Genomic DNA, 19,633 nt, shown 5'->3' on the forward strand with positions numbered 1-19,633 from the left:
TATATTTTAAAGTACATTTTCTGTACTTCTGGGAAATATTTAAATTGCTTACATGACATGGGGAAATGAAAATTTATACATAACTTTATTTGGATACTACTCAAAAAAGGATGAATAAAATGTTGCTTTGCTAACATGTAATCATTTTAAAATGAAAGATGTTCATAACCCAGCTTATTAAAATGGAGTCATGTTTGAATAGTTATGTCATAAAATAATTTATTTCCGAGTATATTGAAGTGACTTGTTCCTCTGATGTTTTGTTAGTTTTATTGTATTTTGTTATTTTCCTTAATTTCTCTCCCTTTTCCCACCCCCAATTGAACCTTTTCTTACAATAATGAAAAACATTTATGTAAAGGCAAACATCCACCTACAAATTACACACTATAAGTTACATCCATAGTTCTGATAAGAATCAAATTGGACTTTCTCCACAAAACACATCAGATTCCCATCATGGCTGTTCATTAGGCATAGTTTCAGTGCTTAGAGAAATGATTCCATTTCCTTGCCCTCTAAAAACTGCTTATAAAAGAGAAAGTTAATTTACAGACTGCCAGATGCACCCACTTATCTTTGGATACCTTTGTCAAAGTTGTTTATGTAATTCCTTCCTTACTTTTGACCAGTAAAGATAGGCACTTGCTTTGGTCATATCTAGCACACAACATTTGTGTAAAATGTAAATCAATATTTAACAAAATGACATTTTGAATTGTAAAAATTCTAAACTTGACAAAGTAGGATATTATATCCCTGCATTTTAATGTACATTTTCTAGACACTTTTTTAAAGCTCAGAAGTAAAAGAAATATGGTTAAAGGATAGTTGAAAATGATTTAAAGTATTTTAGTTTTGAAAAAGTGTATTCTGAATAAGTAGCAGTCTCACTACTTTCTTTTCTCCTTTGTAATTTAATTTTTAAGAGTGATGATTTTGAACTGTCAGATTGAGTTTTTTGATCTTATCCTTTAAAATTATTTTTACAGGCATTTATTATCTCTTTCCCATTGACCACCTCTCCCATTGAACAACAACAAAAAAAAAACCCCAGAAAAAACCTTCATAACAAATTTGTATCGTCCAGCAAAATCAAGTCATATGTTGGCCATATCAAAGAATTTGTATCTCCTTCTGTGTTTTACGTCCATCTCCTGTGTGGCAGGATGTGGGGTGTTGTTTCATTTTTAGCCCTTTTGGATTATTGGCTTATTATTGCAATGATTAAAATTCTAAAGTCTTCAAAACTGTTTTTCTCTATAATATTGTTATTATGTAAATTGTTCTTGTTCTGCTAACTTCATACTGCAACCGTCATAGAGGCCTTCATGATTGATTTTTCTTTTTTGATGACAATTGGAGTTTTAAATAGTAGGAATACTGCTGTTGAGAAAAGTTGCCATAATATTGTGTAGTTTTTCCTGCCATAATATGAAATGTTAAAGGTGATTCTTGCTTACATATCTTATAATTTGTCTAAGGAAAACAAGACATATTTACTGCCCTTAACTTAAAAAAAAAATGACAGTTTAAAATCCCATTCAGTTTTTGTTTGAAAGGATTTGAGGAAGATGTTTCTTTCTGAATTATATTAAAATGTGTATTGGTCTATGAGTTTCATATTGATTGTAATCCAGGGGTCTTGAGACCACAGGTTTCCCGTACCTGAAATAGTCTTTTGACCAATTATATAAAATTATGTATGCATTTAACTAAAATTGTACAGTTATATAAAGTAAAATTTTATTAGTACAAAAATATTTTCAGTTTTATTCTACCCAGTTTAATTTACTTCAGATAATTTAGGCAGACACATCAGGAAAGTGCCTTTGTTAGTAATTGCTTAATAAGTATTTGTTGAATAAATGACTAAGTGAATGGAAGGCGAAGAAACTGAACTAAGTACTGTAATAGAAGTCCTAGATAAAAGGTTTGTCTTTCAGAGGTCACTTTAGAACATGGCATATAATTTTTCATAGAAGCTATGAAGGATGATTAATTTACTTGGTCAAACCTAAGAATTCAATTGAACTCATAATGAAGCTGAAGTAATACCGTTAGTTGTTATTGTTGAGTCGTTTGAGTCATGTCTGTCTCTTCATGACCCCATTTAGTGTTTTTTTGGTAAAGATACTAGAGTGGTTTGCCATTTCCTTCTCCACCTCATTTTACAGATGAGAAAACTGAGGCAAATAGGGTTATTGACTTGCCCAGGGTCACATAACTAGTAAGTATCTGAGACTGGATTTGAACTCAGGTCTTCCTAACTCCAGGCCTGGTGCTGTATCTGTTGTGTCACCTAGCTATCCAAGTACTGTTAATACCTATGTACTATTAGTGTATTCTGTTCCTCTTTGTTTCTCAGTGCTCAGTGAGAAGAGAATATCGTGGTTGGGGGAAATGAGTCCCTATTGGCCAGAGTCGGAACCTTTGTAAATTGGATGCTGCTCATTATCAGAGAAGTGCCTAACCATAAGTGTTGCTTAGTAGTTTATTTCTTGCTGTAATAGTACTAATTCTCAGTTTTAGACTCCATAACTAGGTTATAGGGTGCTGGTTGAAATTATTCCTCATATACTTACTAGATATATGATCCTAGGTGAGTCACAACCTCTCTGAACCTCAGTTATCCCATCTGTAGAATGCGTTTGGACAAAATGGCCTATAAGGTCCCTCCCAGCTTTGAATATTTGATCTTGTGAGTATAAAGAAATTAAAGAAAATTCAAGAGAGCAACAAAGATGATAAAATAGTTGACGTAACAAACCTTTAAGAAAAGTTAAGAAAATTAGGATTAATCAGACTGAGATAAGGCTGAATACCTATCTTCATGTGCATGAAGGTCAAGAATAAGAATTTATTTTAAGCAGCATTATGTAAAGTTTAGGCCAATCGTTGGAGAAAACATCCTGACATAATTGTTAAGCATCAGAGTAGGCTATGGAATCAGTATAGATCTTTATTTGTCATTAGATTGTGACTTCCTTGAGGACAGGAACTGTTTTTGCCTTTCTTTTTATCTACAATCCTTAGTACAGTGCCTGGCACATAGTAAGCACTTCATAAATTTTTGTTGGCTTTACTTGAGATGCCGTAGGAAATTTTCATTCCTACTTGATATAATGTAGTATCTCAAGTTCCCTTTCAGCCTTGAGAATGTTTAAATTCTGCAACTCTGACCCTTTCTGTTTTACCTTTTTTAGATGAAGTGTGGTTTTTCTTTGTTATTTTGAACTTGATTAACAATATTTCCATATACAAAGTAAAGATGATTATATATGAACCCACAAATCTATTATGTACTTTTGTTGTTGCACTTTGTTGTTGTTTTTTGCTTGTGCTCAACTTTTCATAACCCTATTTGGGATTTTCTTGGCAAAGATACTAGAGTAGGTTGTCATTTCCTTCTCCAGCTTATTTTGCAGATGAAGAAACTGAGGCAAACTGGGGTAAATGACTTGCCTAGGGTCACACCGTTAGTGTCTGAGGCCAGATTTGAACTCATGAAGAGTTGTCCTGACACCAGACTCTGTCCCCTGAGCTGCCCTTTTATTATGCACATCTTACTTTAAAATATATACATTATGTGTGTGTGTGTGTATATATGTATATATATACATATATATGTATGTGTATCTGTTTGTGTATATGAATGAAATTTAGCACATCACTTTGAAAGGTACTTAGTATTCTTTGAATTCTCTAGCCTTTGATGAATCATGTCAAAATATTACTGCACAATTTGTGATGTCTAAAGAATAAAAAGATTTTAAGTTCTTATTTATAAGGCATAGTTATATTGTAGTTTACAAATAAGACATTTATTATATATGACAACCTGTTTTTTCTAAACATGTCCAGTCTCAACAATTTAAAGCTGTTTAAAGCTATTGTTTTCCAAATCATTAAAAAGAGTTACTGATTATCATTGCTTTTGCTTCTGCCATACATGAACTCATTTGAGTTTTCATTTGTTACAGATTTTTTTCTTCATAACTCTGAAAATCTTTGAATAAGCTTATCCTTTATATTTTACTGCATTACTTTGAATATTCATGTGTTTTTGACTACTAGGTATCTGATGTCCTTTTAGTATCTGTTCAATTTTATCTTTGCATACTGGAAGGAAAGGTCAATTAGTGCTTTGTATGACTGATCAGTGCTTTCAGTATTGAAAAAGCCAAAGGCATTCATTGTAAGCTGTCTAGATGTTATTTATAGTCTGTTGCTTATTGATTTTTGATGCTTTTTAATTAATGGCTAGTATTTTTTGATATATTTCTAAAGAAATCCTTGCTGTTTTCTTAATCTATCTTGATAAGTGATGAGATCATTTTATAACTTCTACTGCCATTGTAAAATATGTCTTAAAATTTATGAGACACATTCTTCATTATTTTAACATCTGTGAGTTATATTTTCTATGTTGTTTGTTATGAATGGTTAACTCTGATGGGGATGCTCCCTTCCTTCACAATACTGATATCTCCAAATACTAATAAACTTCTTATAATAAATATGACCATCCTTGCTTCCAGTGCTCAGAATTTTTGGTTGCTTTGTCACTAAAGCTAACAGTAAAATTCTGTGTGGTGATCAAAATAATTGCCTGAATCAAGCAGAGGCACTCTGAAGAACACTATCGTATCCCCAAGCATAAATGAAAGCACTACTACCTCTGCTCCCTTCATGTGTGGTGGGCTGGTAGACTTTTCCCAGGATGCTTCTGATAAGAAATTATTCTGGCTGTTATCTAATTTGGAAACATATCTTCTCTAATTCCACATGTACCCCAATTTGTTAGCTAAGCATAGAGTGAAGGAAGAGCAGCAAGTATTCTGGCAAATGGAGGATTAACCATGTAAAGAAAAGATTTGTGCCTTGTTTTCAGAGCTGTGAAGTGAATTTCATCAACTGAGAATTGTTGGACAACTTGCCAAAGACTGTAAATAATTTGCTCTTGCAGTTAGGCAGAACTGTGAAGTGATTAATATAACTAATCATGAAAACTATCATATGCCTTTTGTAGTCTGGCAACTTCATAGTGACATGAAGGTGACTCTGGGACTCTTAAAGGATGTGATAGTACAAAAAACCCTGACAGATTCTATTGAACTGAAAATACTTCCAATAGAAGTCAGTGATATATATTATTCCTCCAAGGACCAGCTTATCTAAATTCATAGTGGTTTATCAGTTTAAGGTTATTACCTTTTTAGCTACCAACTTCCAGGAGGTTGGCTTAAGGTACTTTTTCAGGTATGGCAAATCTGAAAATCCATTTGTTAACCATGGAGGCTTTGTGGTTTGTGTTGGTAGAGGGAATTACTCTATGGATTCTTGAAGTGTTGAAGATATACAATGCTTTATTATATATGAAATGTATATGTATATACAGTGCATATTGTGTATGAAATAGACATCTGAGTATGCTAATAATTTGACAAATAGGTTTTATCTAGAATAGGAGGGATTTTTCTTGTATTTTAAGAAGAAAAGTATATACGGTGCTCTTTGTTATACTTGAATGTCAACTTTTATCTGCCGGTTAAAATACTACTCATAGTTCAAGACTGAAATAAAAAATTCTCTTGGCTATCTCTATCTCCCCTGATCTTCCTGCCAGAATTCACTTCTCACTCATGATTTTGGTGAAATTTTGTTTACACTTTAGGCACTATTGGTACCTTTTGTTTATGTGTCTGTGTATATATTTGTATGCATTTTTATTCTACTAGATTGTACACTCTTTAAGGGCAGATGTGATTCTAATTTATTTTTGTGTTTTTTCCAGAATCTGGTTGAGTGCTATGTACCTTAATAGGGGTTTAATACATGTTTAATGTTAATGTATGGATGAAACCTGGAAAATGTTGCTATAGATAATGTCTCTTTTTCTAAGGTTTTTTTTGGAGGAGGTGTTTTTATTCTGGTGTGGTTTAAATGAAGATCTCTATGGTGATAGGAATATGGGTTAACCCTTATTTTCTTAAATGTGCATGATTTTGTTTTTTGGGGAAAGCTTGTATCAACAGATACTAATGAATTAGGAGACAATTAAACTTAGCTTATTTTACTTAACAATACTTGTTAACTTATCTAGTTTATATATCTAGGATATGGCAGAAAATCCTCTAAGACTTGTCAAACCTGATGATTGCTGTATATTTCTGGTGGTTCACCTTGGTATAAATGATATTTTTAGAAAGAATCTGGAAAGAATTTCTAAGAATGATGAAATCTTGGACAAGAAACCTTAGGAGCACTGATGGTATTTTCATTATTCCTGTTCATTGAAGAAAATGACTTAGAAGAGAGATGCAAATTTGGGAATTGAACTGTTAGTTAAAAAGATAATTTCTGAGAATGGAGTTATGGCTAATAGCTTAAAATATAGCAATATCATGAGTCCTATATTGTAAGATATAGGACTTAGGATGCAAGGACTCGTGAAAATGTTGGTGCCTTGTCAGTTATATCAAAAGAGAAGATGAAGAGGAAGGGAGAAAGAGAAGAATGCCTAGATGTGGGCACCAAGCTGGATACTTCAGAGTAAGTATGGTGTAAGAAAAAGAATAGCACTAGAAGCACCTACAAGTTTATGGGAAACAAAATCTTATAAAGAAGTAGGCAGCCTGTGCACACAGCCACCACTGTAGTTCAGGTCCTTCCCACCTCTTGCCTTGATTATTGCAGGGCCTTCTAATCACTCTCCGTACTTCACCATTTCAGTCTACCCTTCATACTCCTGCCAGAGTAATTTTGCTTAAGCTCCAAACTGACCGTGTCACTCTATTAGTCAAACAGCTCTAGTGATTTTCTATTACCTTTATTGTCAAATATAAATTGCTGTGCTTAAATCGCTTCACAACTTGGCTCTGATTTGTCTTTCCTGAGTCATTGGACATTGACTCTCCTTCCTGCCCACCGTGATCTAGCTAAACTAGTCTGTTTTCTACATTTTACACATAATACTCCATTTCTGTCTCTGTGCCATTGTGCTGGCTTGTCCTACATGTCTGGAATGCATTACTTTTTCTCCCCCTTTATCTAGAGCCCATCTATTCCTTTATGACATGGCATAAACTCCATCTTTCTGCATGAAGCCTTTCCTGATCTCTCTAGATTCTAGTGACCTTACTTCCAAGTCACCTTGTATTTAACTATTTGGCATACATTTGAATTTGTTAACTTTATATTTATGCTGTATTATATTTATATATGTTCATGCTCTCATTATATTGTAAGCTGTTTGAAGGTTGGGATTATTTCATATTTTGTACTTAAAGACTTGATACCAAAGCACCATGTAGATACTTAAATACTTGTTGATTGAGCAACAGAGAACTATTTTGAAGTAGAAATGATGGAAATTATGGGAGGAAATGATCACTTCATATTAGAATTTGTGATAAAGGAGAAGAAATTTTCACATTTGAATGCTCTATAGATTTTGGGGAAACATTTCAGAGGGTTCAAAGAATGCATGTATAGAATTCCATGGCCTAAAATTCTTTAGAGGGATGACCTAGCTCTCAGGAATTAAAATTTGAAAATGCAAAGAGAACCAGTGCTGATAAGGTAAAGGAGAAATTGTCTAAAGAGGCCTGTGTGGCCATGTAGGGAACTCATTGACCACTTTACATTTTATGATGACATGTACAAGAGATAGCAGTAAAAGATGATAGTGGAAGGATGAGTAAATACAATAGCATGTCCTCTGAGAGTAGTGCCAGTTGTACTAAACCTCAGAAGCTGAGCTGATGAGCTGAGGATGGTGTGGGATATGAAGGACAACAAAAGAAAGTATTTTAGAAGGAAAAGGACAGCTGCTCATAATTGATGGGATGATGATAATGAAGGATATAGAACTATTTCATTGTTAATTCATTTCTGTCTCTTCTGCTATGGAAAATTATCTTCGGATTGGAAAGCGCTGGACAAAAACGAACCATAGAGGATGAATAAGGGTATATAGTAAGGAAGCACCTGACTGCTTTTGATAAACTTTGGTCATCAAATTGAGTTTATCTACATGTCAGAGTACTGAAAGAACTGGCAGATACTATTGCTGAGCCACTTTCAGTGGTCTTTGAATGATTGCAGGGAATCAGAGAGTAGTTACAAAAATGAAAAAGATGAAATCTTGGTCTTCTAATTTTCAGAAAGGGAAATTGAGTTTATAAACTGTAGGCCAGTGTTTTTGACTCCTTACGATATTCTAGACTGCATTACTAATGGGGATAGTTAGTGAATGTCTAGAGAAGTGGTTGTTAAGAATGGATTGTACTGGATCAGTCTCCTTTCTTTCTTTGAAAAAGAATGCTATTGTATAGCTTACTTAGTTCAGTTTTAGGAAATAATTTGTGAAAGACTCTCCTACTATTTTTTAGTCAAAAATAAAAGACTAAATTGTTAGTTGAATTAGGTGGAGTTGAGATTTGTTGAATGACCACAAGAAGAGCAATTAGTGGCTTTATATGAACTTGAAAAGGAGATCCCTAGGGATGTCTCCATGGCACTGTGCTATATAAAATTTTTATCAGTGTTTATGATAAAGGTATTAATGACATGCTGATCAAATTTGCAGATGATACAAAGCTGGGGGATAGTTAGCAAGCATTTAAAAATTTGAGAGCATAATTTTTTATTTTTTTAATTAAATTTTATTTTTTCCCAATCAGCAAAAATGTACCTTCTCCCAACTTCTCCTTGCCCCACCATTGAGAAAGAAAAATAAAACTTGTTACAAAAACCTATATAGTAAAACAAAGGAAATTCCCCCATTGAGCATGTTTAAGAAAATCTTGTTCTGCACTCTTGAGTCTTTACTTCTCTGTCAGAGGGTGAGTAGCATTTTTCATTGTGAGTATGCTAGAATTTGTCCATCTGCTGATCATAATTCCTAAATCTTTCAGTGTTGTTGCCTTTGCTTTTCTTAGGATTCTTCCTTCCCTTGATCTGTCCTCTCTCTAAGTCCCCTGTCTCCTTTTTTCTTTCCCTCCTGTTTCCATTTCATATTCTTTCCCTTTTGACTAACAGAATAGCAGGAAACTTTTGCAAATTCTTTCCTAAAATTTAACTAGGTAAATTATTTCTATAACATTTTCTTGATCTACCAGTTTAGTAACATTTTTTTGAAAAAGAAATGAGGTTAATCCAGCTTGATCTGTTTGTTCTTAATGATCACCACTCCCTTTTCTAGATGTTCTGTAACTAATAATGCACTTTAAATTTTATAAGGAGTCAAAAATCACTGACCTATAATAAAACAAATGTAGTGAAAGGTATTTCTGTATTTAACTCTATGGTTTTTTGTGTGTATTCTTCCATCTTTTGACCATTTCAGATAAGTGTGCTTCAAATTTAAGTCACTCTCCCCATCAGGAATCCATCAGGAATGCTTAGAAGTCTTTATATAGTTAAAGGTCCATTTTTCTTAATGTAATTATTATTCTCAGTTTTTCTGGGTAAATTATTCTTGGTTGTAAACCTATTTTTCTTTGTGTTCTGGAATATATTCTAAACCCTCTGTTCCTTCATGGTGGTAGCTGTTAAATCTTGTGTGATTCTGACTGTGGTTTCTTTCTGGAAGCTTGCATTATTTTCCCCATGACTTGAAAGCTTTGGCTTTTGGCTCTAATGTTCTTTTTGAGTTTTCTTTCTGGAGGTGACTGACTGGTAGATTGTCTTTATATTTTGCCCTGTGACTATAAGTTATGTGGACAATTTTCTTTTAAGATTTCTTGAAATATGATGTCTAGGTTTTTTTTTTTTTTTGGTCATGACATTTAATAGCCTAATGATTCTTTTTTAAAAGAATATTTTATTTTTCTCCTATTACATGTAAAAATGAATTTTAACATTTGTGGGTTTTTTAAAATAAGTTTCGAGTTCAAATTTTATCCCTCCCTCCCCTTACCACTTTCTGAGATGGTAAGCAATCTGATATAGGTTATACACATGTAATTGTGTAAATAAATTTCCTTATTAGTCATTTTGTGCAAGAAGTCTCAAAACAAAAAAGAAAGTGAAAAAAGTGTATTCAGACAGCATTAGTTCTTTCTCTGGAGGCTGATAGCATTTTCCATCATGAGTCTTTAGGGATTGTCTTGGATCATTGTATTGCTGAGAGTAGCTAAGTCATTCACAGTTTTTCGTCATACAGTATTGCTGTCACTGTGTACAATATTCTCTGGGTTCTGCTCACTTCACTTTATATTAGTTGATGTAAGTCGTCCCATGTTTTTCTGAAATCATTCTGTTTGTAATTTCTTATAGCACAATAATTTTCTATTATAGTCATATACTACAACTTGTTCTGCCATTCTCCAGTTGATGGGCATCCCCTCAATTTCTAATTCTTTAGTCACCATGAAAAGAGCTACTATAAATATTTTTATACAGATAAATTCTCTTCCCCCCTTTTTATCTCTTTGAGATATAGACCTAGGAGTGGTATTGCTGAATCAAAGGGTTTGCACAGTTTTATAGCCCTTTGGGCATAATTCCAAATTGTTCTCTAGAATTGTTGGATAAATTCACAACTTTACCAACAATCCACTAGCACCAATTTTCTCACATATCCTGTAATATTTATCATGTTCCTTTTTTTCATATTAGCCACTCTGATAAGTGTGAAGTAGTACCTCAAAGTTTTTTTAATTTGCATTTCTCTAATCAATGGTGATTTAGAACATTTTTTTATATGACTGTTGATAATTTTGATTTCTTTTTCTGAAAGCTACCTATTCATAGTCATTGATATCAGTTGGGGAATGACTTGTATTCTTATAAATTTGATGAAGTTCTCTATATATTTTAGAAATAAGGCCTTTATTAGAGATACTTGCTGTAAATTTTCCCCCTCCTGTCCTAGTTTTCAGCTTTCCTTTTAATTTTGGTTGCATTTGTTTTGTTTGTGCAAAACCTTTTAAATTTAATATAATTGAAATTATCCATCTTACATTTGGTAATGCTTTCTCTATCTTGTTTAATCCTAAATTTTCCCTTCTTCATAGGTCTTGACAGGTAAATTATTCCATGCCCTCCTAATTTGCTTATGGTGTTGCCCATAATTTGTAAATCACTTACTCATTTTCACCTTACCTTAGTATATGGTGTGAGATGTTGGGATTTACCTAGTTTCTGCTATATTGTTTTCCAATTTTCCGGACAGTTTTTGTTGAATAGAGTTTTTGTCCCAAAAGCTTAGATCTTTGGGTTTATCAAATACTACACATTTTTTTCACTGATTCTCTTGATATTCTTGACCTTCTTGTTTTTCCAGATGAGTTTTGTTACATTTTTTCTATAAAATTTCTATAAATTTTCTCTAAAATAATTTTTTGGTAATTTAATTTGTATGGCACTGAATAAGTAGATTAATTTCAGTAGAATTGTGATTTTTATTACATTGGCTTGGCTTACCCATGAGAAGTTAATATTTTTATAATTGTTTAGATCTGACTTTATTGGTGTGAAAAGTATTTTGCAGTTGTGTCCTTGTAGTTTCTGGGTTTGTCTTGATGGGTAGAGTCTAATTCTTCTTAAATTTTTTCTCTTTGATCTATTTTCCAGGTCTGTTGTTTTTGATATGAGACACCTTACGTTTTCTTCTACTTTATTGTCTCATGGATTCATTAGTTTTTGTTTGATGTGTTCCAATTTTCAAGGTGTTTGTTGCTTTCACAAGCTTTTGTACATTTTGTGTCAACCTGTAATTCTTTATTCAATTCTTTTTTTCCAAGTGTCTCATTTCTTTTCTAAATTTTCCCCTGAGGACTCTCATTTAATCTATAAAAACATTTTAAAAGTCTTTTTTAAAAAACTCTTACCTAAGTTTTTGAGATATTCTAGATGAATTTATGCCTAAGCTGTGTTTTTCTGAGACTGTGCTTGTGTGTGTTTTAGAACAATTTTCTTTTGGGTTTTTGTTTTTGAGCATCCTTGTTACTATAACAGTTTTTATGGTGGAATTATTATTATTATTTTGTTTGTTCTTGCTGCCTATTTCTTGACTTTAGATTTAATGTTCAGACTAGGCTTGTTATACTTCTGGTGGTAATGTATGAGATATTCCTGCAGATGCTTACTTGGGGTATTAAGTTTTTTTTTTTCAATTTAAACTCCCAAACATAACTCAGTCTGAGAATCTACAGGCTATAGGCGCTCCCAGAATGGTCTGATCCAGGTCAAAGTTTGATTGCTGGCTGCTCCCTGGTCTGCCAGTTCCTAATGTGAGTTTGTGTCTGAGCAGCAGGCCTTTGGGCTCCTCTTGTTTGGTTTTTCAATACACTGTAGCTGTATTTAGTCACTATCAGCCAGTTTGAAAACTCTTTGGTTCAGAGTGACAGAACTACAGGATTATTAGTTCTGGAATTCTTTCCCTGGTTATTCCACAATAGACTTCAAACTGGACTAAGGTTTGGAAGTGACACTCTGCTTCTGATGTCAGAGCCATGAAACTGCTATTTACTTCTGAACTTGTTGCTATTTTGGTACATATCCACTGCACTACCAATGGTTTTCCTTGTATGGACATCATGTTTTCTTTTTAATACAATTGTTTTTTGCTTCTCTTTTTCTAGATTATTCTCTGCTTCTGTGTATTTACTTTCCATGGAATTATTATTTCTTTTGTTTTTCTGGTGAGATTTGTCACTGGATTCAACTTTTTCTAATCTGTTGTTCATTTTTGACGTGCAGGTTATAAATTATACTTTCATAATTTCATATTGTCTTGTGACCCCACAGGGCCGTCTTCCTCATCAGCATTGATTATTTTTTCCTTTTTACTTATTTATATTTATGTATTTATTTATATTTATTCATAGATATCTGGATTCTTTTAGATGACCTGGAGGCCATATTTCCTTCTCTTATTGATCTTCTGTACCTGGCTTAAATGATTTTTCTCAAGGTTTTTAACTAAATTGTTTTCTACTGAGATCTTTGTTAATTTTAATTATTTGCCTTTATTTTATCCTATGATTCACTTTCTGAAAAATGTTGAGAAAACTGGACAGTAGGTTTTGATCAACACTCCAAAGAAGAAAGTAATCTTCATATTTATGGATAGAGGAAGAGTTCATAATCAAACAGGAAAGATCACAGAAGATAGAATTCACAATTTTGTTTATATCAAATTTTAAAGGTTTTTGCACAGACAAATCCAACACATTTAATATCAGAAGGAAAGTAATTACCTGGGAAAAATCTTGCACAAATTTCTTTGATAAGGATCTCAGAAGAAAAATAAGAAATTGATTCAGATTTATTAGAATGAACCATTTCCTAGCTGAGAAATGGTCAATGGATATAAATAGACTCTTCTCAGTGGAAGATAGTGAAATTATCTGTAGCCATATGAATAATACTCCAAATCACTCATAATTAGATAAATGAACATTAAAGCAATTTTAAGCTTCCTCCTTATACCTGTGATAATGTATATGATACACTGTGTGCCAGACACTGTGCTAAATGTTGGAGATACAAATAAGAAAAAGAAATACAGTTCTTGCACTCAAAGATGGAAGAAGATAGTGTATAACATCAAACTGAAAAAGCAGAGGGGTGACAGAGGGTGCCCAACTCAGGGTTATGAAAATGATGGTGAAGTAGAAACCAAGTAGAACCACTGGTGGGACATGAAGAGATTTTGATCACTCTATGAAGGGAGTCCATAGGAGGAATTTTTTGTTCTGCCTTTTAGCCCTCCATTCAAAAGAGAAGTAGTAACTGAGGGTACTGCATGGAAACACATTTTTATATTGGTGAAATTGTGAATTGGTCCAGCCATTCTGGAAAGAAGTTTGGAACCTGGCCAAAATGTTGCCAAACTCTGTATATCCTTTGATCAAAAGATACCATTAGTAGGAGGGGCAGCTAGATGGTGCAGTGAATAGAGCACCAGTGCAGGAGTCAGGAGGACCTGAGTTCAAATCTCACTTCAGACACTTGACACTCACTAGCTTTGTGACCTTGGGCAAGTCACTTAACCCCAGTTGCATCATCCTGGGTCATCTACAGTCATCCTGATAAATATCTGGTTGCTGGATTCAGATGGTTCTAGGAGAAGTGAGGCTGGTGACCTGCACAGCCCTCTCTCGCTCAAAACAAAGTCAAGTGCAAGTCATGTCATTATTTCTCTGATGGCATGGTCTTCTTCAGCAATGAAGGATGAACACACATACCATTAGTAGGCCTGTATCTCAAAGAGATCAAAGAAAGAGAAAAAGGATCCAAATATACAAAAAAATACTGATAGCTACTTCTTTTATATAGTGAAAAAGAACTGGAGTATAAGAGAATGGGGAATTCGTTGGGGAGTGGCTGAATTATTGTATATGAATGTGTTGGAACACTGTTGTGTTATAAGAAATGAAGACATGATTTCAGAGAAACCTGGGGAGAGTGGTCTGAACTGATACGAAGTGAGCAGAATCAGAACAGTTTATACTGTATGAACAGTATTTTAATATTTAAAACATGAAAAATTGTGAAAGATATAAGAACTCTGATCAACACAGTGATCAACCATGATTCTAGAGGATTGATGATGAAGAAAGGTACCCACTTCTTGTCAGATGGATGATGGATTAACATACAGAATGAGACACACATTTTTGTATGTGACCAATATGCTTGACCATACTTGTTATGAGGATTTTATATTATTTTATAGTGTGTGGATGCATCTGGGGGAGGCAAAAAATCGGAAGGAGAAAAATAAATGACAATTAAAATTTAATATAAAAATCAGAAAGAAGATTTTTGTTTTGACAACTTGTTTATCTAATCTGTTTTTTTAGTAATATAATCTTTTTTTAAAGGAAACTCTCCGAATGTGCTTCAAATGAATTATTAAAAAGCAGTTCACTCTGTAAATCAGGAGCAGACACAAAATAGGATAGTGAATGTATTGTTATTCTATAATTCTGCATCTGTATCTTGGAAGTTATTTGAAAAATTGGTCTTTAACGTAATCAGGAAAATTTTTAATTTGTAATTTACATGGAATCAATTAAATATTTATAAAATGCCTAGCAAGTACTGGGGACAGAAAGACAAGAACTTAAGTTCTTTCAGGGGAGACTTATAAATATGTAAGTATATACAAAATATGTACAAGGTAATTTTGGGGGAGAGCACATTAACAGTTGAGTTCTGGAAAGACTTGATGTAGAAGTTGGCACTTGAGCTGAATTTTTAAAGCAAACTGGGTTGTCAGTGGTGTAGGTTAGGAGGGAGTATGTTTAATTCATAGAATAATGTTAATGCAAAAGTACAAAAAATGGAGATGCAGCATCGTGTATTAGGAACAGCAAAAAGGAAAATTTCTCAGAACTGCAGGTTTTGAAAAGAGAACTAATAAGGTTGGAAATATATTTGTGAAGGGCTTTACAAATCTAACCGTGGAGTTTATTTTTGATCCTAAAGACAATAGGAAGCCATTGGAGTTTGAGTAGAGGACTGACATCTTTAGACCTTCATCTTAGGAAAATCACTTTGGGTGATGAAGGTCTGAGCTAGAGTAGTGAGTTAAAAGGAGGGTATGGTTGTAACAAATGTTATGGAGATAGAGCCAACAATACTTGGCACTTAGATGGATAAAGAGGTATTGGACTACAGTAACCATTACTTGGTTATATATTTTTTATTTGTTTTGATGTTACAGCAACTGCAACACAATGGCAAAAGTAGTTTTTGCCTTTATGTTTCCAGGGAATGGTCCTTGGGCTTTTTTGAAAAAATAAAACAATATCTCATTTTATTTTAACTTGAAAAGTTGTCAGTTGATCTTCATAAGGCTTAAGATTTATCATCATAAGTTTTAAAATGTCTACATTTTGCCTTTTTGAAATGTCTTGTATTCATTAAGGTTTTCTTTTATAGATGATCGTTAAAAAAAGAGAATCCATCAGTGTTAAAAGAACAAGCATAAATTTATAATAACAAAAAGTCATGCTTTGAAATTTTTATGTTATGTAGACTGCTATAATTGGCAAGGTTTTCAGAGTATAGTTTTTTTTTTAACCTAGTCTAATGGTTGCAAAAGTTTTTTTGTTTTGTTTTGCATTTCAGCTGCTCATTTTACCTGCTGGATAAAGAAGAGATCATTTGAGAATTTGACCCTTTCAATATACTGAGAGGGATACTTTTCTCCATCTCCAAAATGCAGTTGATATGTTGATCTGAACTGGGTGATAACTTGGCTTTCCAGATTTTCAAGATTGAATGTGTTTCCTCCAGTGTCACTTGGAGAAACTTTTTCTATTCAAGATAAGATAAGTTAGAGATGGAAGGAGTGAGATGTTACCTAAAACTCATGGACAGATGAGGAGATGTATTGGAGTTCAGAATGAAGTTAAGTCTTCTGAGTAACCTTATTCCAAATATTAAAGAGATTAGGCAGCCTGTAAAGTTTAGATTGCATATTGGAGATAATGTTGGAATATATTTCACTGATTTCTTGCTTTATTGAAGCTGTCATAAATAGACATTAAAAATCCGACAGGCTAATAAGCATTGTTGGAATTTATTCATAGGTTTAAATTCATTTAATAAGAAAATGTTGAATTATTAATTTGAATTTTAATCCTTTTAGTTGAAATGTATCAAATTTAAACTTTCTACTGATTTATCTTATAGTGGCACCATAGCTTTGTGGATAGAGAGCCATCTTCTATAGGAAGACCTGCGTTTAAGACCTGTCTTTGCCCATACTGACTTTGTGACCCTGACCAAGTCAGTTAACCTCTCAGTGTCCTATGTAACTCTAAAACTATATGATTTAGAAAAGGTGCTAATCTAAAGTGTTAAAAAGAATTTTTTCACTTGGGAGTTCAATATACTAATGAAATTACAGGTTCAAGTCTCTCCCAATGCATGCATCTTAAATTCTCTTCCCTTCTTATCAGGATTTGTCTGATCTTGGGCAAGTCATTTAATCTCTTTTAACCTCAGTTTCTTCATCTGTAAAATAATAATAATATCTACCTGTAAGAGTGGTTGTGAGTTTAAAGTGAGTTTTATATATGTAAAGTGCTTAGGAAACCTTACCTATTATCTTTTATATAAAGCTGATAAGACACACCATTGCTCTGTATTCCATAGAATTTAATTTTGTTCCTTTCCTATTACCTGGTGATACTTTTTTCATACTTTATTTATTTCAAGTTTAATCATTATAAGTTTCCACTCTACCACATCTTCATTAAATTTAAAATACTGTTCCTGGAACAATTTATTTATGCCTTTTCCTGTAATCAGATTACCTTCCTAAGTCTATCTTTTGGCTCACATTCTTACTCCAATTTCAATTTCAGCTTCTCATGCTTACTTTGAAATTGAATTACTACTTTACTACTATGTATATTCTTTCTTTTCATCTTATATACTTATTACTTACGGTGCTGTTTTCTTCATTGCTTGTCATGTCTAACCACTTAACTCCCATACAGCCCCAGTGTTTGAAACAAATTATTTTTATTCATGTAGGTACTCTTAATGTCTTCAAATTCATTTCTGGTGTATACCTTTTCTAAAATGTTTTTCTAGTGTCATTTTACTTTTTAAAAAGTACTCAGCAGTGGCTTTGATGTTATGACTAATCTCTTGAAAGTATTTTTTCTTTTCTCTTCATATTTTAGATTGGTCTTTCTAAGTAGAGTTTGCAAAGCTCTCCAGTAAAGGGCTGTGTCATACTTTGAGGTCTTGTTTTGACCCAAAATATCAACTTGTAGTTTTTTATATTACTTCAAAGATATTTTGCTAATGGTTGCTAAATTCCACTGATGATAACGTAGAGAATAATAAATGGTGATTCATAGCCTAGTGATTTGTGATAGAAGTGACTAATATGACTTTTTTTGAACGCTGGTCAAGGGATAGAATTCTAATTTACCTTTTTATTGGTTAGGACCTCTCCTTGTTATTAAATTTTATTGTAGTTAATTCTGGGATTGTGTGAGCTGCTTAATTTGTATTATAGTTTTGAATGACAAAACTGAAGATAGACAACTTACCTAGTCAAGCTGCCTAAATAGGCAGTGGTATATTGGTCACATGGTTGTGTTTATTGAATAAGTAGCTCCCCAGTTAGGAAATCTAATAACCTTTCTTTGCACCTCGTATCACTTCTTTTATATATTTCTGGAATATTTTACAAGGGACTTCATTTCCCACTTTGTGGTGGCATTTGCTACTACATTTATTATTATAATTTTAAATATCCCATTTCCCACATTATAATACTGATAGACGCCATAAACAAAGACTGTATCTTGTAGATAGACAAGATTTTTTGTGAGGTAGAGGTATATGTACAATAAAGACCAGACTCTTCTTGAGCCAAGGACTTTAATTATCTTCACTGTCTTTATTATCATATCATCTTGGTTAACTACAAAATGCACCTTGTGAAAAAAATATTGACGTCAGTGCTTTTGGTGTATATATGACAAATATATGTGCTTTAACTTGTGTTCACAGAAATGTTGTTCATTTTACAGTCATTACTTTTAATGGGATAATGGATAAATTTTTCGTGTCATTTCTTTTCCCCGGATTTATTTTTTTTTTAATTTTGAATAGCACTTATTGATATCTTATGTTTTTATATCTTTATTTCACACAACTTTCCCTGTGCCCCTCCATTAGAGCTATCTCTTTTTTTAAAAAGATAAAGAATAGAAACAATGCACCATAATTAATCAGCACATTGTCCAAGTCTGACCGACCTTAAATCCAGTGTTTCACCCCCTCTATCTCTTTCATTATGCAGAGAGTGTATAGGTCCTTCCTCTTTCTTTCTCCATTCTTCACTCCTTTCTCCTTTCACTTTTCCTCCCCTGGGACATTACTTATAGCGTTAGCCTGATTAGAGGTAGAAGAGATGGGATGAGTTGATGAATGACCTAATTGCCTTACCCTGTCCATCTGTCCCCCGTCCTTGCAATTCCTCAAAGGCACTAGAGGGCACTATTGGTCTAGAACAGTTTGGTGGCCCCCTGAAGGATTGTACAACATCCCTGGGGCCATTTCCTTATGCAAGATATTTGCAACTCAGAGTCTATATGGATATAGCACTTTGTTATTAAGAAAACTATTTTCATGGTTTCATGTTTTTAATTCATTTCAGTAAGAATCAGGTGCCTACTCTAAGGCATTTTGCTGAGTAGATACAAAGAATATAGTACATAGGAAAAATCTTTTTCTTTTGCAAAATTTTCTCTGCTAAAAATCACACCCATCTTTAGAACAGACTGGACATTCAGCTATCTTCAAATGGCAGCTTCTGTGGTATAGGAGATAGAGCATTAGGCCTGGAGTCAGGAAGAACTGAGTTTATTCTGGCCTTCAGACACTTACTAATGGCACGGCCCCAGGCATGTCTTTGAGACTTTAGCAAAAGCTTTACAAAATCTAGGTAAATTCTAACTATGACTTCCTCCTGATATACCAGTTGTAACCTTTTCCTAAAAAAAAAATTACTGTAACGTGATATGTCCTTGGGAACAGCTTTTTGTGACTATCACTTGCTTGAAAGGATGTTAACTAACTATCCATTTAACTAATTCTTGTATTTTGCCTGAAATCAAAGACAAGCTCTATTATTCCTATC

The 19,633-nt window shown here is 33.3% G+C and overlaps 1 protein-coding gene across 4 annotated transcripts in view; it reads left to right on the forward strand.

The window, feature by feature from the left end:
• Positions 1 to 19,633, forward strand: part of MYO6 (myosin VI) — a 226,644-nt gene that overhangs the window by 30,468 nt on the left and 176,543 nt on the right. The gene's annotated exons all lie outside the window — the stretch shown is intronic.

This window comes from Notamacropus eugenii, chromosome 2, assembly GCF_028372415.1.
Source record: "Notamacropus eugenii isolate mMacEug1 chromosome 2, mMacEug1.pri_v2, whole genome shotgun sequence".
NCBI classification, from domain to species: domain Eukaryota; kingdom Metazoa; phylum Chordata; class Mammalia; order Diprotodontia; family Macropodidae; genus Notamacropus; species Notamacropus eugenii.